This window comes from Bicyclus anynana, chromosome 1, assembly GCF_947172395.1.
Source record: "Bicyclus anynana chromosome 1, ilBicAnyn1.1, whole genome shotgun sequence".
In the NCBI taxonomy this organism is placed as follows: domain Eukaryota; kingdom Metazoa; phylum Arthropoda; class Insecta; order Lepidoptera; family Nymphalidae; genus Bicyclus; species Bicyclus anynana.
This window is the reverse complement of record NC_069083.1, coordinates 6839883-6863289: the sequence shown is the minus strand read 5'-3', so window position 1 is coordinate 6863289 and position 23407 is coordinate 6839883. Positions and strand designations below refer to the sequence as shown.

Below are 23407 nucleotides of genomic sequence, written 5' to 3'. Positions count from 1 at the left end.
GAACGCCTTCCAAATCGCAGGCAGAGGCAAGCATATCCTATCCAATCCTATCTCGGCTCTCTTTCTCTGTCATGACATTTAAAAATATATTAGGTCATCTAATACATTCTTAAATTATAGTAGGTAATAATGGTTTCTTGCCTGTTAATTGATTACCCTTGACCGTGATATCTCCAGTGCTATTTGTGTGCCACGTCGGATATAGTAACAAGTTCAATGCTACAGTGTCATGAAGCCGAACAAACACTCGGCCTGCACTATAATCTAATACCATTCAATCTAATTTATCCTATTGCTTACGTTATTAATAGTCACAAGCAGGTGTACCATTGGAAAACTGTGATGTGATTGTTTGTAGTATTGATATCAAATTGAGCTATCATGATCATTGTAGTATCAGCCAATCAACGTTCACAGTTGAATAGACCTTCTGTCGAGAGTTGACCAAACTCTGTGGTTTCAGGTGCGGTATAGGCGTTCTAAGATCTTAGGACACCAGTGTCACGACTTTGTTGACGTATGTGAGACGCCTTTATACGCTTCTTCCGCTTGTGAGACTCATTAAGATATTTCGGTAGCATTGATTCGTCTGATTTAATCACGCAGAAATACTCTCGAGCCTATCCCTCTCCATTGCGGACGTTTGACGTTTCAAAAGTGCTTGTAAACTGCCTACTTGATTATGTTTGACCATCCAAGGAGTACGTCAGGGCTATGCTAAACCTGTATTAGCTCTATGTTTTTTTCATAAAAGTAAGTAAAGCATCTTGCCTTGCTTAAAGTATAATTTGAGGATTAGGTTTGGGCACCAGAACCGTAATGTTTTCTGACTTCGATAAGCTACAGCTTTGGCAATTTATCAGCTTATCAATAATGTTGTATTGCTTTGAACTGTTATTTTGTTGTTGTTATGTTGCAAAGGTTTAATTTCTAAGATGATTTTGACAAACCAAAAGCAACAACGAGACCATCTTAGGTTGTAGACATGAAAACAAGCGAAATCTCAGTTAAAGCTACTACAATAATACCAAAGACATTGAAAACAGCTAACTTTACCTGTTTTCAAGGTCGTGAACGTACAAAAACTATAATATGTACTTCCTCTTATGATGTATAATATGATGTATAATAATATGGACTAAGCAAAGGAAATTACTGTCAAAAGTAATACATGAATTTCATAAGCACAAAAATAGGATGGTCATGAAATGATACACATGAAGACCTAATAACACAGTGGCATACAAATGTTGGAAATACAAAAATGACATTTCCTTGGAGGACTGCCAAAATGTAGACAGGTGCCTAGGTGTGTAGTGACCGGGATGAGACAAGGCGACGCCTGTCCGGACGTACAGACTCATTATAACAACTACTATTCGTAGTAACTGTTGCCTAATTTGCGCTTTGAAGGATAGGTCACGGTTTCAATTCAAGATTAATGTTTTCTGGTTCTTCAATTGCGGTAGGCTCCTTAATAGAAAAACCAGGGGCTTTGGGTAAGCGCATAAACTTTGCTAAGTGGCATAAGTAGAAAGTAAAAGCAGAAGAAGAATTCCGCGGAATGACTCTGAGACTCGAATTCAGGAGTCAACTGCTAGATCAAAACAAAAAAACAAAAGCCCTAAAGTTAAGAAAGGCAATAAGATTCCAGCTTCAACCTCAATTTTGAGCAAAGAATCCTTACTTTGTCAAGTCTTCAAGTGAGAAGAACGTACTAGGAAAGCAAAAAAAGGGGCATTGAAGTTCTTTAACCTGTCCCTTGTATTTATGTTATAAACAAACAGATCGATACTTGAGATTAACGGTGACACTAATGGGATTAGGAACACCTTTGAGTAGAAGTGATTCTTGTACTTTGAGTGTGTCATTCTCCCAAGAACAATACTTGACAATAATGGAGATAATTTTAGAATTTAGTAGTATTTCAACTTCTAAAAGAGGATATTAGAAAGGAGACTAACTGGGGGGAGTGAACTGGAGGGTGAATGGAATGGCAATGTCCGAAGTCGAAGTCCAAGGCAAACGTTTCTGGACCAAATCCACGACTCAACAGTACCCTAAAGCGACGAATTTGCATAAAAGAGCATACGAGAATAAAACTTATAAGGAGGAAGGGAGATATACGTTCGTTACTAGTGGAAGGACGTGTTTTCTACCTACCCCTACAGGAATGAAGCGTGATAAAATGTATGTATGTATGTATGACCTATGTACATAATAGATAAAGAATAAAAATAGTAGGCACTTTTCAATTTTAAATATAAAATTAGAACTTGTTAAATACGCAACAACAACTAAACTAGTACTCAAATTATAGTCATACAACGTTATTATTGTAAATAAATTGATTATTATTTTATTATTCATGCACTTTGATCCATTTCAATCTATGCGATGATAAGCAAAAGTAAACTACTGTTTATCTCATTGCAATAATTACTCGTACTTATTCGTATTATATAAGAAACAGTTCTTCATTAATATTCTTTAATGATTCAATAAATACATCAATCAGAAGTTTCCAATAGATGGAAAATTTCACTATCAATCAAATAAATTGTTGATGAGATAATAGGACGATATCGTCGTCGTTGGCATTGCGGTATTCTTAAAACAAAAAAGTCCTAGGTTAGATTCCCAGCACAGCTCAGTTTTTAATTTTATATCTTCTAATTTAACTTCAGAGCCCGTAGCCATGTGGCACGTGAATCCTTTTTCTACAAACGCTAACGCTTCGAAAACTAGCTTATTGCATGGGACTGACAGATACGATTGTCAACTCGATCACGTGACTTGTCGACAGTGAATAACAATCCCATCATTGCCCGTTGTTACAACCCTGTTTGTAACAACAGCAAGTTAATTTGTTGTTCCCGTTTATTGTCATTAACATCTGATAATGATCGTTAAAAAGTCAAACACACCGCAAACAGGCATTGGAGCAGAATTTAAATGGATGGATGGATTTAAATTCCATTTGCCCTCTCCAATAAGGATGAAGGCTTGTTTCTATAATAGGCCGTTAAAGAAGGCTGATAATGTGATGATAATGGCCACAAGTCTGGTCAAGCGATTTAACTACAAACTTCCAATACAGTGAGATGCCTAGACTGCACCTTCACTTAACATCAAAGATAACAGTTAAACTTCTAGATAGCTATCGCAAAATTAAAAGAGGTATTATATGCTGTCTCCTATTAGTAGCGTGATCAAGGTTTACGATCTAATTAATTACCTGATTACCCCTTTACCTAGATCAGGCGTCCTTGCTTTTCTTATAAATAAGTAATGTTAATTAATAAAAAAAAATCACCGAGCGTTCAAGGATATCAATGTTGATAACTGGTTGCCATGAGACGATAAGAATGTATCTCTTACTCGTTTCCCGTCGTCTGTACCATCCGAGGGCCTAGAGGCAGTTTGATACTGTGACGATCGCGTTGACGTAAACGCGAATTTTTAAGGAATTGAAACAGCGCCATCTAGTGGCACTACTGCACAACTGTTTCAATTCCATACGAAATTCGCGTTTACGTTAACGCGATAGTAACAGTTTGAAAATATTGAAAACTCCCACTAGGCCTGTCAGTGTCGGTTTGTATGAAATGAGTTTTCGTAAATTTTTTAACTATATGTACACAGTTAAGAAAATAACGTCTTTATCTGGTTCAGATTTTAGTTTACTAGTAATTATAATTCATTATTAATTAATATAATTAATACAATTTGGATTCAAATAATAATTAAAATTATATATTTTTTTCTATTTCTGTAATCTTGTAGAATGTAGATATATATCTTGTAGATTCTTGATGCTGGTAAGAGCGTTTAAAAAAATATTAATTTTATAATAGTTAGCCAGCATAAAGCGGGTTTTATTGTTTATTATACAATTAGTATTATATATAACAATTCTTGAAGAAAACCTTATCTTTTTTAACTTGCACGACTGACCTCAAATGATAATCCAGTTTATTAATAACCTTTATCTGTCAGATGTAAAAACCACGTTCATTTGATTGAACGTATGTTATATAAATCTAATAGAGGAGTTATTTACTGGACATTCTCAGTGATATATGAGGTCTCTAATAAGTTATATACTTAGATATATATTATATGTTGATAGATAAAGATATTGTTAAAAACGCAAAATACGCATTGCAATGCTGAGAATCATTATAGGCACAAATGCTAGCGTGAAAAGGCGGCTTTATCGCTAATAGTTGAGTAGCGATAAAGCCGCTTTTTAACGTGTAGTTTACGTTCCCGTAGGAATACGCAGGCAAAATATTATGATGAAACTCACAAATAACATGGCATTCTAGAATGTGGAGTATCGTGAGTGTTAATCATATTAATTGATTAGAAAACTCAGTTAGAACTCACGTGATACAGCATCGGAGTATAGTATGCCCGTCTAGTTTCGAACCCTCACGGGGCCCTTAGTCATGAGCTGGTTCTTGCAATGCGGCACGATCAAAACATCGTTTGTTTGTTCAAAAGTTTGGATCTTGCCGCGTTGCAAGAACCAGGTCATGACTAGGGGCCCCGTAACATGGCTCTCTATTGGTAAATTAATTTCAACGTCGGTTCAGTTGATCCAGAGATAACCCTTACAACCTCACAAACTTTACCTGTTTTTACTAGTATAGATACATTTTTTTACCTATTTTCGTGCATAGAACGTTTAAATGACGTCACATAAAAAAAAAAGATATTTAGTAAACATGTTTCAACTTCGACCTTTCTAAGTAAACATCCTAAAACTTTTTTGTCAAAAAGGCTTTTTCTAATTGGTAGCTACATTGGCACATTAGTGCGAAGTGAAGAGAAAAAACTCGGCTCATTTAGACAGCTTTTTGTGATTCACATGTGGGCTATGAGAATTCCGAGGGAGGGATTCACAGAAGTCAATATTGAATATCGCTTGGTGCTGCTAGCGTTATCTAAGAGATAAGGTTTGTTAATCAACATGACGTCAGAGTTATTCAGATATCCTGTTATGAGGAACTTAGTTGTGTAACTGAATTTAAGGTAGATAGGTAAGTATCTAAAAATGAATTATAAATTAGAAATAGTTATGTCTAATATTCAAAATTTTCGGAACTGGCGGAAATCGCACTCTTTGACTTTCACGGCCAGAGTATCTCAAACGCCCCGTTGTTTCACATGCATTTCCTGATCCCTTGGGATACGGGAATAAAATATAGCCTATAACACTCGCAAATAACATGTCCTTCTATTGGTAAAAGAATTTTCAAAATTGGTTCAGCAGATTACCTCCTACAAATTCACAAGCTTTACCTCTTCCTCTATAATATGTGCGCTGTAGCATGGGACGGGTGATAGTTGTCTTATGACGTTCATAATACATACAACAGCCCATCTATGACAAAAGCATAAATATCAATGACAAACAGCAAGTCACTAAAGTATTTTGACAATTAGATAAATGGTAATCCAACTCACGCTAATAATCATCGTCGCAACAAAATACGTAATGAGTAATTACAGTTATTATCCGAATATCAGATATTTCAATGTCAAAAACGTAATTTAGACAAATAGTGGTTATGTAACAAAGATTAAAGTTACACAACTTAAGGTAAACATAAAATTGTAATTATAATCATAAATCATTAATTGAAAAACTACAACGCACTGCAATGATAGTACATTTAAACAAAAGCGATGCAAGTGATATAGTATCGCGCTTATTCGTTCTCAATAGTTATGCAGTGGTAATAGCTAATAATTGATCATCGATTGACGTGTGCATGTTAAATTAAAAGCAATTGTTTCAGCCCTTCTACTGACTCTCCCCGACATTTTATTGGACCCAGCATGTGCATTACCCAATAAAAATATTATTAGTGGTAATTAAAATTTAATATAGCATAGTTAATGGATATAGAATATCAATATAAATAAAATTAATAATGAAATTAGGTAAATTTATTATTAGGTTAGGTTAGGTTAGGTTAGATTAGGTTAGGTTTAATTTTTTGTCCCCGGGACAGAGCCATCAGGCGGAGTGAAGGGAAGAAAGAAAGGAAAAAGGAAGGGTTATAGTGGGGTAGCTCGCAGTCAGAATACCCACTTAAACCCAGCATACTCCTTTAAATAGTGCCAGCTCCTCCGTTCTATTTCCGGAGGAGATGCGTAAAAGCATTTCACAGCGTCCAAAAAAAAGTTAGGTTAAGTTAGCAGGCTAGTAGCAAGCCGTATAGTTGCCATTCTCTTGGGAATACGAGAATAAAATAAAGCCTTCGTTACCTTCTGGTAATCAAGTTCTTCAATGGTGAAAGAATTTTTCAAATCCGTCCAGAGTTTCAAAGCTTATTCAATGCAAACAAAAATCAAATCATTCCTCTTTAAAATTTTAGTATAAAAATGTAAGAAAAGAAACACTTGTCACTTAAAAATGGTTTAAGTAGCTAATCTAAATGTCACGACGAGGTCATTAGCAATTATTTTTGATGCATCTGATATTGTTGTATTCTCGATTTCACTTGGTTCTGTTCGTTGTTGGAATACAAAATTTGTTAAGTGGGTATTGGAACCCTTATGTCTGCTTGGGCCTTTACAACAGTCTACGCTTCTAGTCCACGATTGTCGCAACGTCCAGTTGTTATCTGATTTAATAATGCTTAGTTGAGTTTAAATTATATACTACTCCGCCGCCGAATCCAACTCGGTTGGGCTGTTGTTGGGAAATTCCTCAGTGCCTGAAGACAAAAGTCTTCGAACAGTGCATGTTGCCAGTGATGACCTATGGTTCTGAGAAAGCTCAGAGTCACACAGCGGCCGATGGAACGAGCTATGTTAGGAGTATCTCTGCGTGATCGAATCAGAAATGAGGAGATCCGCAGAAGAACCAAAGTCACCGACATAGCTCAACGAGTCAACGAGTTGCGAAGCTGAAGTGTCAATGGGCGGGGTACATAGTTCGAAGAGCCGATGGACGTTGGGGTCCCAAAGTGCTGGAATGGCGACCCTGCACTAGAAAACGCAGCGTTGGTCGAACCCCCACCAGATGGACTGACGACATCAAGCGAGTCGCAGAGATTTGCTGGATGCAGGTGGCTCAGTATCGTGATGTTTGGAAGTCCCTACTAAAGGCCTATGTCCTGCAGTGGACGTCCATGATGCATGCATGATGATATACTACTACTACGAAAAGTGGACTGTCATATATTTAGTTATCTTGCTAAAATCTAAAATGTTATCGCCAATGTTTGCCAACATTATGTCATATTGTAATCTTTGTGATATCTATCTTAAACACCAGTAGGAAGTAGATTCATGTTTTTGTGTTATATACTTTGTTATTTTTGGGGAAAACACTTATCGAATCAAAGTATTGTCTTGTTATAACAATAAAATTATAAAATGAAATCATAACACAATGTACTCTGAACTTTGACTTACAAAGTTGATTCATATTGTTACTAGACTTTGTATTATTATGATTAGTACCTACTTTAAACTACTAATCATTAGCAACCCATATTCGGCTTATTTTTGAGCACGAGTCTCGTCTCAGTATAAGAAGGATTAGGTCCATAGTCCACCACACTGGCCCAATGCGGATTGACAGTCTTCACACACTTAGAGAATTGAGAATATTCTCAGGTATGATATGTATGATATGTATGTATGGTGGGAGGCTTCGGCCGTGGCTAGTTACCACCCTACCGGCAAAGACGTATCGCCAAGCGATTTAGCGTTCCGGTACGATGCCGTGTAGAAACCGAAAGGAGTGTGGATTTTCATCCTCCTCCTAACAAGTTAGCCTGCTTCCATCTTTAGACTGCATCATCACTTACCATCAGGTGAGATTGTAGTCAAGGGCTAACTTGTAAAGAATAAAAAAAAAAAAAAAAATGCATGTTTCCTTACGATGTTTTCCTTCACTGTTTGAGACACGTGATATTTAATCTCTTAATTTGCAAATAACTGAAAAGTTGGAGGTGCACGCCACGGACTGTATCTACTATGCTATCATGGCTTGTTAAACTACTAATACGATAAATAAATATTGCAATTGTTAATTTTGTAAATAGACAATCATTAGGAATTTATCCTTCATGATATTCTTTCGTTTAATTTATCAGATACTGATACTAAAATTAATATTCGGATAGTATAAGAAAACAATAGGTATAAAAATAAACAATGAATTTGTCAGGAAACTCTCAAATTGTCAAGTAGATCGTTAAAGATGAAATTAAATTAAAAAAATAAAAGTAAATGACACATTCGTCTATGTGATTGTCAGGTAAGATATGTTAATTGATGACATGACGTCATATTAAGAGACATGACAATATTATGACAATATTATGTTAATGTTAGGACAGATCTACAACTCAAACAAACTTACGGATGTGTTTGAATTAATTATACCTTTTATGATAGTGACATAATTTTTAATATCACAAAAACATCAGGACAGGTTCTAATGTTATATAGATTTTTTCTACTTATAGACGTAGGAAAATCATTATTAGTGATAGACACACAAACATAAATCCAAAATACATTTACATAATTTGAATTAAAGCTTTTGGTTTACTGAAAACCAAAGAACACGAACTCAACAGCTTTAAATGAAGAGAGAGAAATTTAACGAACCACTTAATATGAAATATTCACCGTGCACATAATGGGCTACATAATAAATCGACGTCTGATCAAAATCAAATCAAAAAGATCACTATCTTGATCATTACGGCAGAGTAAATTGACCAAGGACCCAAAAGATACTGTATTTTTACGCAAAGAGAAAGGAAAGAAAAATAATAATTGAAATGCTTACCAAAAATATAAGCTTCAATAGTCACGACATCCCACTTCTTGCACTTCTGTAACAACAACAACAGAAAATGAATGCACGTTTTGAAAAAAAATTAAAATAAAGAAAGAAAAGATATTTATTTCTTAGTAAGGCACAACACATACAACAATATTAAATTATAAAAATATAATTAACTAGTAGACGTCGCGCGGTTTCATCCGCGTGGTTCCCGTTCCCGTAGGGATGCCGGGATAAAATATAGCTTATAACCTTCCTCGATAAATGGGCTATCTAACACTGAAAGAATTTTTCAAATCGGACCAGTAGTTACTGAGATTAGCGCGTTCAATCAAACAAACAAACAAACAAACTCTTCAGCTTTATAATATTAGTATAGATAGATGGTGAAATCGTCCACTAAAACAGTGGAAGCTTAAAATAAATGTAACATGAGGCCTAGATCTTAACCTACAAAAAGGCCCCAAATCAGCATTTGAATTGAATTGTTCAGTGCTCCATACTTTTTTATATGAAATATGTGGCTATATTTCATGTAAAAAAGGATGCAGCACTGAATAATTCAATTCAACTGCTGTAGATACAATACATAGTCTTAAACCAGTTATCCTGAGGAGGAATCAAAAAACAAAACTCCTCATTAATATTTCAATAATATTTGTTTAAAATGTTTTATCCACGAAATCAATAATAGTAATTTCTTGGTATTAATTATTTCTTATTCTTATTACGATATGGTGTTTAATGTACTCGTAGATTGATTTGGATCAAACAAATTGTTGATTTGATACTGTAAACTAATTATTGTATTCCTAAAATACGTCAAATAGCAGTAGAAACATGAAATGCTTTATAATAAGGTTCAAAATAATGTTATTTTATCCAAGCAGGCACGCTTTGGAATTTCATTTCGCCTTTCCGTTATTACTATTATTTGCAAAGGCAGCTGCGCATGTCTTATATAAAAACAGACTTAAAAAAGTGCTCCAAAGATCTTATAGGAATTGATGAATTGAAAATAAGTCCCGTATTATAAAGTACAATGATCAGATCGGGAACAGATGTTCAGACTCAGAGGGTGTTATTATAACATCGGGCAGGTATAAAAGCAACCAATTTTAAAACACCTTGCTAATCGGAATCCAGAAAGTAATACATAAAATGTTTATGTTCTTTCGAGTAGTTTTCTTTTATAATAAACTCAACTCTTTTAATTTCATTAAACTAATTAGAAGTAAGTTTTGAACTGATAATTTTATCAGGTCACTGTAACAGGTCAAAAAATTTGTTCAAATCAAGTTGAGTATTTTTTCTATCGTCGTTTCCAATTTACAAATAAATAACTCGATAAATATTTTATATCTAATGTAATTAAGAATATTATAATTAGTGACCTGATAAAATCACAGGGTCAGTTAAATATAAATTACGGTCTCGATCTCCATTTTGGCCTTATAATAATTAGTACATAGGTTATCAGGATTACAGTACGACATTATTTCTTGAGTAGTGACTCCCAGAGTAAAGCAAAGTGATAGGTTATCTATATAAAATAAAATAAAAAAAAATGTAATTCAACTGTCTGGACTTTTTCTGTCATTGCAATGTTTTGTTACAATTTTAATGTTTTAGAACTTTTGAATATTGTGGAAATAGGTTTTGCTAAAAAGTATAATATATGTAGGTACTTTGATTATTAGGAATTTCTACTCGTAGAACGTTAGAGTAATAATAATAGTATGCATTTATAAAGTAAATACTTAAACTAAGATAAATAATTTACGTAATATACCTCTTAATAGTAGAGACAAATTCTTAACTTCCACATAGGTATTTGAAACTTTGTGGGGATCCAGTTTTGTACACTTATTTGTGAAACGTAAATGGAATTAAAGTTATTTCGCGGAATTGTTAACTGACTACCAAAAAGGAAGATGTCGTCTTCCTTTTTATTTTATTTTTTTATAACGAAATTGTTGTTTCATTTTTTTGTTTTTAAGTCATAGATCTTTATACCGTAAGACGACCAAGTTTAACTTGTAAATATTATAGTAAATAATACTTAGTAGGTACATAAATATAATGTATTTAACATAATAATAATAATAACAATACCTAATCGTTTATTTCTTAGTAATGTACAATTTTAACAAATAGGGGCCGAGACCTCCTTGTAGGTATATAATAACCTGAAACCTAACATAGAAATTATAATTACGAACCGAAATACTAAACAGATTGCAAATTAAACACAGAATGCAAATTAAACCTGTAATAGCGCTAACAATAAACACGGAAAGTGATTCTGAAAGAAATGCACGTTTCAATATACAACGACCTAATTAAACACAATCAGATCGTAAAATATATGTATAAGATCTGGCTATGCGGTAGTTAATGTAACGGTGAACGTAAACCGCTGCAAATACCGTACGAGATATAAACCAAAAATGGCATGAAACTGCACCGGTCTTATGCCAATTTTGGACAAAGCACTTCTAAGATTCGCTCTTATGCAAATGAAGCACAGAGATAGTTTCGCCTTCCTGAATTTATATATTTTTTTATTTGAGGGGCTACAGTTGCATTCTTAAATATAGACTTAATATTTGACCTTTTTCTATTGGGCAAAATCTTATGATCGCATTTATATATTTTAAATTTGACTGTTTTGGTATAGTTGCATTTTTAAATGTAGACGTGTTAATATTTGACCTTTTCTATTGAAAATAATAATTTCTGAGGTCATACTCTGTTATCTTATCAAAATTGCTTTGAATATTGATAATTCCATGAATAATTAATTGTTGTGTCTGTGTTTACGTTTGCTGTATGATATATATTGTAGGTTATTCTGTTTATAATAAAAATATGCATATGACAGAATAAAATAAATTATTTTTTATTACGATATTTTAATTTTGTTAATTATCATAAATGCATAAGTGAAGTTTTTATGCATTTATAATAATAATTAAATAATGTATTAAAATTTTATCATTTAGTCTGGCTTTAGTTTTAATTTTAGAATACACTACGTGTCATCGTTCGAACCAATTATGTGATAAAATCACCTTTTATATTCTACTTCTTTCATTATATGTTTCTTTTCTTTTCTTTATTTTGATGAAAATTATCTATACTAATATTATAAAGAGGTAAAGTTTGTAAGTTTGTAAGTTTGTCACATTTTTTAAATGGGGTAATCTTCGGAACTACTGGTCCGATTTTAAAAATTCTTTCACCAGTAGAATGCTACATTATCGGGGAGTGCTATAGGCTATATTTTATATTGGTATCATATATATTAGCCGAGTTATCACAGTTTTTGTCATACAAGTCGGACTGAAAATCCTCTTAAGCAGACTTATTCGCATGCGCTGCCTTAACTATTGTGTAAAATTGAAATTAATGTATGGAGACTATATGTATCTTTAAAAGTTCTACAAAAAAGTCCGCGACACCATATATCTATCTTCTATATATATATACAGATATAGTACCTTTTGTGTTTTAAAAATTATTAATTTTATATACTTAGGTTTACGTCATTATTTATACAACTAAACTTTAATCCTTATTAAAATAAATTATTTAATAATCACAAGGATATTATGGAGATAAGATTTGCCCTTTACAGTATGTTAATTACTTGAATAGTTTCGGAGATAATACAAAATTTCTAAAAGACGCAGAAATTCCGCTATATGACGCACGGCGCTTTCATTTACGTAGTTCCCGTTCCCGTGTGAATATGGGGATCAAACATAGCCTATGACACTCGCAAATAACGTAGCTTTCTATTGGTAAAACAATTTTCCAAATCGGTCCTGTAGATCCAGAGATTACCTCCTACAACCACACGAACTTTACCTCTTTATATTATTAGCATAGAAATCGCTATTTCTCTTGGTCATACCACCACTCTCGAAGGACTGGACCGATTTTGCTAAGGGTAGGAGTAAGATAGAGAAGTTACAGGGTAGAGTAGGGTACGGGTAGGGAAGCGTAGGGGTAGTGTAGGGGTAGGGTAGGTTTAGGGCCGGGTTTAGGGTAGTGGTAGGGTAGGGGTAGAGGTAGGGTAGTGGTATGGTAGAGGTACGGGTAGGATAGGGATGGTAGGGTAGGGGTAGGATAGGCGTGAGATAGGGGTACGGGTGGGATAGGGGTAGGAAAGGGATAGGGTACGGGAGGGTAGGGGTAGGATGGGGGTAGGGTGTAGGTAAGGTAGGGGTAGGTTTGGGGTAGGGTAGGGGTAGGGGTAGGGTAGGGTAGGGTAGGGGTAGGGTAGATGTATTGGTTGGGTAGGGTAGGGTTGGGGTAGTGGTAGGGTAGGGGTAGGGGTAGGGTAGGGTTGGGGTAGTGGTAGGGTAGGGGTAGGGGTAGGGTAGGGTAGGGGTAGTAGTAAAGTTGACATCGAAATTTACGCGGACGAAGTCGCGGGCGTCCGCTATTAAGTATAAATTTAGAAATAAAATAAATACGTCTTTCCATTGCATATTTATTTTACGAAATTATGAGACACAGTATCGGTCATATTTCGAAATGACCCAGTAAACAGACATTTATGTAGATACCAATCAGGTTAACCTTGATCTAAAAAGTCAGCTTAAAAACCAGGGGTGATTCATACTAGTCTTGTAAAATAATATTAACCAAATGATGAAGAATGCATAAAATGATCCGAGTGAATCACAAATATTAATGTTAACAAAAATTACTACAAACGTTTCGATTCTAATTTTCATATACCAATTATTAAAAAATTATAAGCAACTTGTAAAAAAGGGAAAATAACGATGAATAAGTAAAAAGATCGATGTCTTAATTGAGCACTGCTTGAAGTTTATTCCATTCCGATGTAGGTATATAGCCAATTGCAATATTTTAAAAATGATATGTAAAAAGTAATTCAAATAATATGAAATATTGAATGCATCCTCAAAGATCACAAACCCTCACGTTGGCACAGTTCATTAGACACACAATCGATACAGATAAAATGGTCAACAATATTATCGCAGACACCCGAGTGAAAGTAGACTAAGTAGGAGTGGGTGGTCCTTGCAAATTATTGTGCAAAATGGATCATACAAATGTCATTGTAAGCTGCTTGTAAAAAAGCCAAAGAGTAAAGATGAACTATGTTAAAAGCATTATTACTTTGCAAACAAGTCAAGCATACACGTAACAAATCAAGCTTTGACGAATCTTTATTACGAAAAAAAATTATAACGAAGGTCAAATAAGTCCTCAATAAAATATATAATTATCATAAATATAATACGACTGAAAATTGGCTGTAAATGATGCTGACCTGTGGGTATTTCATTTTTATTATTACAAGGCTCCTTTTTAATTAAAATACATCAGCACCAGTGGATTCAGTAATTAGAATTAAGAGTCGCATTTAGGATTCGGTTAACAATTTAATGTATACTCGTATAGACGTTAGCCGATAAAACTACTTATTTTTAATATTTTTTGTTGATACAGTACATTGTATTTACTATTGGTAAAACGCGTATCAAATACTATTCTATCTATCTTTTTATTATAAATTTTTAAAAGATTATATGTTAACCTTTCACTTTAAACGTCCTGACCAATTACCTACTTGCAAACAACTTTTCGTCGATCGATTAATCAAACTAGTTAACTATACTAACTCTATCATGTACACCAATTTCTTCGAATTGTTCTAACCTACTATTATTTTACAGACGTATATAATTACTATTATAAGTGTACATCAAATTCATCAAACATTTTTTCTATTTCCATTTAATTTTGATTTATTACACACTTTGATTTTATCTATATCAGAAATATGGGCAGTTTTACTTTAACGGTTTTCATGGTAACAACGTTTTCTTAACACTTATGTTAAGGCGTAACATTGACGTAAATATACACGAGTTGTCCGTTATGGTTAAAGATATTTATTACATTTATGATATGACATTAACGACTACGACATAAATATTATAAAACAAGAGTTCAACGCTTTAATGAAATAGGACCCCATTAAAATCTAAATTAACGGTTAATAAATAATATAAACTGGGTACATGAATATTATGAAACAGTAATTTGACCGACAATGTAATAGTAGTTAATGAAAATCAAAGCTTTATTGACTCAAATAGCAAGAAACTACATCACAGAATAATATTAAGAAACTGTTCGTAAAACAAACACTAAGATAACTAATTTTACTTTTAGATATACGTACGTACATCAACGTTCACGTGATGTTAAAAATGTGCTTCGAATTTAAATATATGTAACAAATTGCAGTTTACATAAAGACGATAGAGTAAATTTGCCAAAGATTAAATAAACTGTATGATTACACGAACATAACGAATGTTGCAACACATCGTTCCTGGAGATACGAATCGTGCAAATCAGAAACATTTGCGGTTGCCTGTAGTTACGCATTAGTGCGTAAATTGCATGCGAGCAGAAGTAATCTCATCTGGCAACATTTATTACTTAACGCGCAATATCTCTTGAATCTATCGTGAGAAACCTGTCAGATATAGGCAAGTAATTGAAAAATACTTGACCCTTGGTTTGGGAGTTTTTAAGTGAGTCAACCGAGTAGGCGTTTTTTTAGGCACGGAAAAAACATTCCATACTGTTACGTACTTTTACCTATTAGTGTTCTATGATACATATTTTGTTATCAATCTCCGCCCAGTTTTCATACTCAGAAAGTGATGCAGATGTTTATGAAAATCACTGTCACAATCACGTTCTGGGATGTGATTCCGCTATTTTATACTCGTCGATGTACGAGTAATATTCGCCTTTTACAAGATTTATTAGAATTTGAACTTTATTGTTGAACGGTGTTGCCATGGAAATGAGCGATGTCACATAGCTGTAACTTTACAGAATGCTGGGGCAGTTATCGAGATACAACATAGTAGATGAAACTGGTCCACACAGACAAACAATTAGTTAGTATATAAAAACATCACTATATTATCAACATCTATAGAAACGTGCAGTTAACATAAAATTCTTTGTACGTAAAATAATCTGTTTCGAAAGAAATTGCAGTTAATAACTTTATAAAAGCCGAGCTGCCTTTGATAAAGTTATTTGCATCAACAAGGTCAAGAGGGACGCAGGCAACTATGTTGACTTAATGGATAGTGTACACAGTTATTATTGCTTCTTCGGCTTACTACTATCTCTTCGGAAATATTAAAAGGTGATATCAAATGCCAACATCGTAAACATATCGTAAAATTGACAAACGGGCCTGTTACGCCGACTGAACAATGCAAATAACATCTGGGAATTCATCCCTAACTTCCAACTTATTCTTATTATTTTCCGCTCGATTGTCTAACTCTCCCAACTTATTCTCTTGTGATTTTTTATGCAATTGTACATAAAAAATTGTTGCATTTCTATTTAAACAATAAAAATCAGATATTCAGAATTGAGTGAAATGTGGTAAGAATAATAAATCATTATTCCGTTTTCTGCGGGATGTTGTTCCTTAATAAGTTCACATATTTATGTTACAATGTACCAATTCTCAATTTTCATATATGTTACAATAAAAATTAACAATTGTCAATTTTTTTCATTGGTATCACTAAATAAAGGTAAGCTAAGTGACAGACATTTCATTTTTAAACTTCATTTGTTTACTTGTATACAACCATTATCGGATACAAAGTACTAAAAATATCACACAACAGTGGAACAGCGTGCCAGAGACACCTTTCAAATGCTAGCAGAGTGGGCGGATTGATTCATCGTATTTACTTCACGAGCGTATATCACGCGCTGCCTACAGAAGTTGGTGACAGCTCATATCTTGTTTGTTCTATAGTTTCCTTGAAAAACGTGAATCGCTAAAGAAAAGCTTAACATCTGATACGTACGTCCAGCGAAAATGACATCATTTTTATGCAAATAGGTGTGTCGCACCTACTTGTAAATTACTTGAGATTTGTGCAACTTTATTTCTTTGCGATTTTCATTTATTTTTTTATTTTACAATATCATCATCATCATCATCATCATTATCGTCATTATCAGCCGATGGACGTCCACTGCTGGTCATAAGCCTCTTGCATGGACCTCCAAGCACAACTGATATATTCTCTTACAATATATTCTCATTTAATTTATAAAAAATTCATTGTTTCAAAACAACTCCAAGATAAAGTATCATGTAGTTGTTTTAAGGAATAGTTTTCCATGTTTCCCTCGCTTATGCATTAGGCCAAGGTCACTAAAGTACGGTGTCGTCATTACAACGTTCATCATTATGAGGAGAAACGTACGATCTTAGTACTTGCACCGTCAGGTCAAGATCATCAGATTGTTTTCTGACAGTTGAAAGTACAAATAAAAATCCAAGAAGTAACATGACGTGTAATGCGGCATACGGACCTGCAGTTTTAACTGTTTAGTTAAATCTTCCGTGTGTAGTGTCAGTCAGTTTTAACTGTACAGTCTTTTCTAATGATTCTGATTAAATTTTCAATTAGATAAAAGTGTACGATTAAAATTGCATAGTTGAAACTGCACAGTTAAACCTGAAGTCGACCTATAGTGGCGTTTTTGAAGTTAGAGCTACATTTTTACAAAGTAAGGGAGTAAATGTCACAAAGGCAAAAAACTTCAAGGGTCATTAAAATTGTTTTAAGGCTGTAACGGAGATTAAGTCTAATTAGCTGTGAGCGTAAAGCGAAGAGATTTTGGACAAACACGCGGACAAAAAAAGGTCGCTAGGCAATGGACGGAAGAGAGTACAAAAGGAGCTCAGTGTCGGAGGTCTTGTAAACAGAATGTGAAGGAAACAGTTTTTTGTCGGTCGTGATTTGGAATCGGGCGTCAGAGAGACGGGCTCAGGTAGGAATGCCTAGCGGTGAGTTCACATTACTCGCTTTCGATATTATCTTTGTGTTCTTGGTTACATTTGAGCGCAAACGTCGCTATCTCCGAGACTGTTTGCACAAATAAGGACGACCTTACAGCTCGGTATACGTGACTCCGTTATGTGTACAACGTATTGCCTTAACATGGCGTTTTGAGTATAACATTTATATATTCATGTGTAGGAAAAATCATTTTTTGCAAAGAATAAACACCTTTTTTACCCGCTAGAGGTTCTTTACTATTAAAAGCTGTATGTTTTTTGTTAATTAAATATAACAGTATTGTTTTTGAAAGTTTACTAGTTTAATTTTCATACTTTTCTTAAAAAATTATGCTAATTACTCTTGTTATTATCTAAAAGCAGATATCTAGAATATGATTTACTGTTCCTAGATTGAATTATTAGCTTAATATTTTAAAATTACTAACTTCATATTTACCAAAGTTTTTAAAAAATCTATTTTATAATAATAATTTTGCACTGAGCTGTGTCCATATTTATTTACTAAAAATATCTCAAAATCAAGTTCACGTAAAAAATATAAAATAAACATATTGAAAGTCATGTCATAAAAGAAAACGGATGTACCTATTGAAATAGACATGTATAAGTTTTAAAATAACATATTGTGTAGAACTAAACGGAACTTTAAAAAATTATTATTCGTTGGACGTGTATTTAAATATTTAGATTCCGAATATGAATGGGTTTGACCCGTCTGGTCCTAAACGGATTCGGGGTCCACAAAAGGGCACGTAACATTAACATGGTAAAGTATTGTCCCTACTGGGCCCCTTTTTATCATATAAAATATTCTCTATTTGAATTAGCTTGAGTCTTATTTTTATACAGGGTATAAGCTATTAATGTAATGAATCGTCAGATTTAGATTAAGTGGTCTGGGTGTATCTTAAAACACCCTTTTATATTTCGGTTATTCTTCCAATATTTAATACTTATTAAACTAAAACTACACATAATGTAGATATTTGTAAATCCGATGCAGCATGGAATGCTGCTAAAAATTGGCATTCGAAAATCACTTAAGCGGTGGTTTTTGAATCTGGTTTGTCTATGATATGGAATTTCGTCTAAATGAACTTTAAGTATTAGGCACTATTAGGCATTGAAAGATTAAATGAGTGACCTTGTACGCCGATGGTTTTAGATTCAAACCACAACCGTTTGACAATGTTGAACACAGAACATAACGTAATATTATCTACAAAATGTATATATGATTTTCTTTAAATTAAAATATTTCGTTGTCAATAAAAAAGTCTAATTAATGTTAATCGTAATTAAATATCTCATAATAGTCGTAGAATCCTACAAAGTTGTGATTTCAACGGGATCGAAGCTAGAATAACGGTTTATTGATATACTTTTTAAACCTGTTCATAATTTTAAAACAAGCAAGATTTTAATTTAAATTAGTGTCAATAATTCAATCAGATTCTTTACTAAAAAAAAATTTATTGATTAAAATCAAACGCTCAGGTTGAATGATTTGATACATTTGGAGACAAACAGACAAATAACAATTTTAAAAATTTATATTATGAGTTTACTTGCATATTTGGCTCCCTCTCAATTTATATTCGAAATACAGGGACGGTACCAGTACCATAGGTGGTCTGTTAATTAAATCATTGACATCATCTTTACGAATACGTTTAACCAAAACAATGTACCTAAGGCAATCAATTGAGACGTAATTCGTGTTTTGAGTATGACATCCACGTACGAAACTTTAATGGAATACAATATGTTAGTTGCAATCTGCAAGTGCTACATTGTAATGAAATTGGTATGAATCATATATACACTTCATAAATACTTACAACTACGGTCTACAATAGAAGACCTGTTGGACGGATCAATTGGATGGTCTGGCATCCAATTTTTCCCAGGTTCAAATCCACCAACATTTATCATTGACTTTTGTAATACGTCTGGTGCAAGTATGTATATTAAGTGTTCAACTTAAAGTCAACTTATTGGAACCATAACTTAAGTGTTAAGTTTTTTAAGGTCCTGGGTTTGACTCCCAGACTTAAACCTTTTGTGACAAGCGGCTCCCTCCGATATCCTTAATGTTGTTATCCCACTTGCTCTACCGACATTTTACTTACTTTACTTCGCCTTGTCACGTCTTGGGAGCTCAATTGCTTATCGGCTATGAACTGTGTATACCTTTAGCTTTCCACCCTACACCGAGCGCTCTCAAACCGTCTAGTAATTAGAATCTACTAAATTATAAAACCTCATCATCTAAAATACTTAATATTATCTCTATCCTCCGAGAGCGCTCTCAAACTGTCGCGCAATTAGAATCCACTAAAGGATAGAACCTCGTCATCATAAAGACTTATCTCTATCGTCCGCGAGCACTCTCAAACCGTCGCGCTATTAGAATCCATTAAAGTATAGAAATTCGTCATCATAAAGATAAATCCCTATCCTTTACGAGCGCTCTCAAATCGTCGCGCAATTAAATCCACTAAAGTATAGAACATGACAAGGTTATATTCTGATGACGAAATAAATCTTTAGATTAATCTTAAAAAATCAATTAGTTGAAGTAAAGGTACACCGGAAGAACAAGTTTTAAAGACGACATTCTTGTTTCCAAATGATCAGCGAATCAGATTTTCCTAGGAAATAGTTACGAGTGGTTATGCAGTATTACCACCTCACAAGCCTGTACCATAGTTACTGGTTCAGAGTCATTATCACGGCCTAAGGCATATCAGCATTCCTTGTCGGCTGCATAAAACATATTTCCTACCATTTGTGGGAGACAAGCAATCTAGACTACATTAATAGCGATTTTATGGTCCTAGAAGCGACGCTGAGGTGTGGGTGCTGAGAAAACTTAAAGCCAACTTATTGCAACCATAACTTAAGTGTAATGCATCCAATCGCTCTTTACGGCGGGCGGTTCGTTTGACTGCCTAATTAGTTGAAAGGCAAACACACATTCACGTTCAAAAAATTTTACATTCACCTTAAATTTTAAGTGCCTTTTAAGCATTTATTGGAACGTCTGATTCACGTAAGTAAATAAAACATTTTACCCTAAAAGGTGCGTACTTTGTACTCACAAGTAAATGACTTTTTAACCGACTTCCAAAAAGGAGGAGGTTCTACGTTCGGCTGTATGTATTTTTTTTTTTTTCTTATTTATTTTCAAACTATCCAAATAAGACGTCTGAATTTGCACTTATTATCTCTTTTTTTCTTATCGAAAGCGTTTGTTTGTTAAAATTGTTTTAGATTATTGCTGCAAACGCGTAACCGGTATTTCTAAAATCAATATTTCTTATCATTGCAATCTGGACTACCTACTCATGGCGTGCATGAGTATTCTGATAATAATAATTATAGATAACAAAATATGGAGTATTTTGCAACTGAAATTGTAAATTTTTGTACCACAAACTTTAACTAACTATTAAACTAAATACATATAAATAGGTAACCTACGTTATCATCATCTCCAACAATCCATATTCGGCTTACTGTTGATCACGAGTCTCCTCTCAGAATGAGGCCTTATTCCACCGCGCTGACCCAATGCAGATTGGCAGACTTCACACACAGAGAATTAAGAAAATTGTCAGGTATGCAGTTTTCCTCACGATATTTTTCCTTCACCGTTTGATACACGTGATATTTAATTTCTTAAAATGCACATAACTGAAAAGTTGGAGGTGCATGCCCCGGAGCGGATTCGAACCTATGCCCTCTGAATCGATGGCAACAAATTTATTTAAATTACGCAATTACGCCTAGATATTTGTTTTATTTGATGAGAAATTGGATTTTATATTACAATTCTATTTTCTTTACTCAAAAATAATAATAATTCAATATTTTATAATTTAGGTCTTAAAGATTTTGACGCCAGGGAATCAAGGTGATAAATTAATGATTCATGCATAAAAATTACATAAAATAAACAAAAATAGAATCTAATGTTTTTTTGGTGCCAGGTGTCAGTAAGGTGTTGTGTCAATGACATCAAAAATTTTGCTATCAGGTTTTACAAGTTTAAAAATTGATGAATAACGAATTGGTAATGAACGCTACCTGTTATCGTGATTCGAAAGTGTTTTTGATAATAATAAAAATTAGATACGCAAAACTTCTTCCGTGCCTGTTTCTCTTTTGAAGATGAATCTTTCATCTTCAATTATATGTCATTTATCATCAATCATTTATTTATTGGTACGTTAATAAGCAACACAATTAATATTAGAATTATCTTTGAAGTGATAACTTCTTATGGGAGGTAAACTGCTTCGTAACGTAACGCGTTACGGCGCCACTCTGTCTGGCTTCCATTTCACTCATGCATACGGCACCAGGTTTAAGTTAAAATATTAATATTAATAGCATTATTGTGCAATTAAATTTTTAAACCAACGAGTAAAGGGTAAATTTGTTTTAGAGGGTTTAGGAGGCTTGGAGGCCCGCGACTTCGTCCGTGTGAAACCCTACTCTTATCCTACCCCTACCCTGAGTATCCTATGTCCGTCTCCTAGATCTAATCTACCTCTCTACCAATTTTCAGCCAAATCGGTCCAACCGTTCTTGAGTTATAAATAGTGTAACTAACACGACTTTCTGTATAAAATATATATATTTTCTATATAGGTACCTACTGCCAGTGTAAATTTTGTTCGGCTAAAGATACGAGTAGCAACTCGGTACTCAATATTTTAATCCTTTCTCAATTTTAATCAATTTTCAATTGATTTAATCTATCGTACGCACTATCTAAATGGTTTGTATAATACTACTGAAGAAATTTACTAGAGCTGCCATTACATTTTACGAGGGCTTTCTAAAACAATAAAGCATAACTATAAACATCGATCCTGAGTTAGTATCGCAAATTGTGTTTCTAAGGACATTTTATAATGCGATCGGTTTATTGCACTTGGATTTTACTGGCGCGGGATTGGATATAAAGCCTATTTGAGAGAAGCGTGGGCGATACTTGGTACAAGGTACGAATGAAAAGCGTTTTGCGTTGCAGTACTTATTTAGTTCTAAGGTGCAACACGCTCATCAACGTTACCTTCAAGTTAAGAGTGAATAATTATCAACAAAATCGTTACTTTCAAGAGTAAATAGATAAGCGTGCTCTTTCGTAGGTTGCAAAGAAGAAAGACCATTTTTCATACATTAATGGGCCCAAATTTAATGTATGAACCATTACAATGTCTAACTTAGTATCATTTAATAAATAATAATATCAGTTTTAGACTTGTTTAATTTCAATTTCATTGAAAGTCATAATCATCATATGGGTAATCTACATTATAAAATGCACGATTTCAAAAACAATATTAGCAACTATCAATTCTAATTATTTTTGGTTATTTTGATTTATTAAAAGAAGAATTTCTGTATTTTTTTTTTTTGTAAGTTCTTGCTGGGCCCAAAATGGTCGGTCTCCTTTGCTTGACATCTTACATTTATTAGTCTCCGATATAAAAAATGAACTAAATATCGGTAACATCCATATATCCATTCTAATATTATACGGCTAAACCGCTTGAGATAAGTTTTTTACAGTAATAAATAGGACTTTGGAACGTTTTTAACCCTGGAAAATTCACGGTTTCTTGCGGGATTTATAATAAACAGAAATTCAA

General features: G+C 33.7%; 1 protein-coding gene across 1 annotated transcript in view; it reads right to left on the bottom strand.

Annotated features, from left to right (window-relative positions):
• Positions 1-23407, bottom strand: part of LOC112046179 (protein windpipe) — a 65948-nt gene that overhangs the window by 21840 nt on the left and 20701 nt on the right. Inside the window, exon 2 of the mRNA XM_052891188.1 lies at positions 8828-8873. The gene's annotated coding sequence lies outside the window, so the exon portion shown is untranslated. The remainder of the gene's footprint in view (positions 1-8827; positions 8874-23407) is intronic.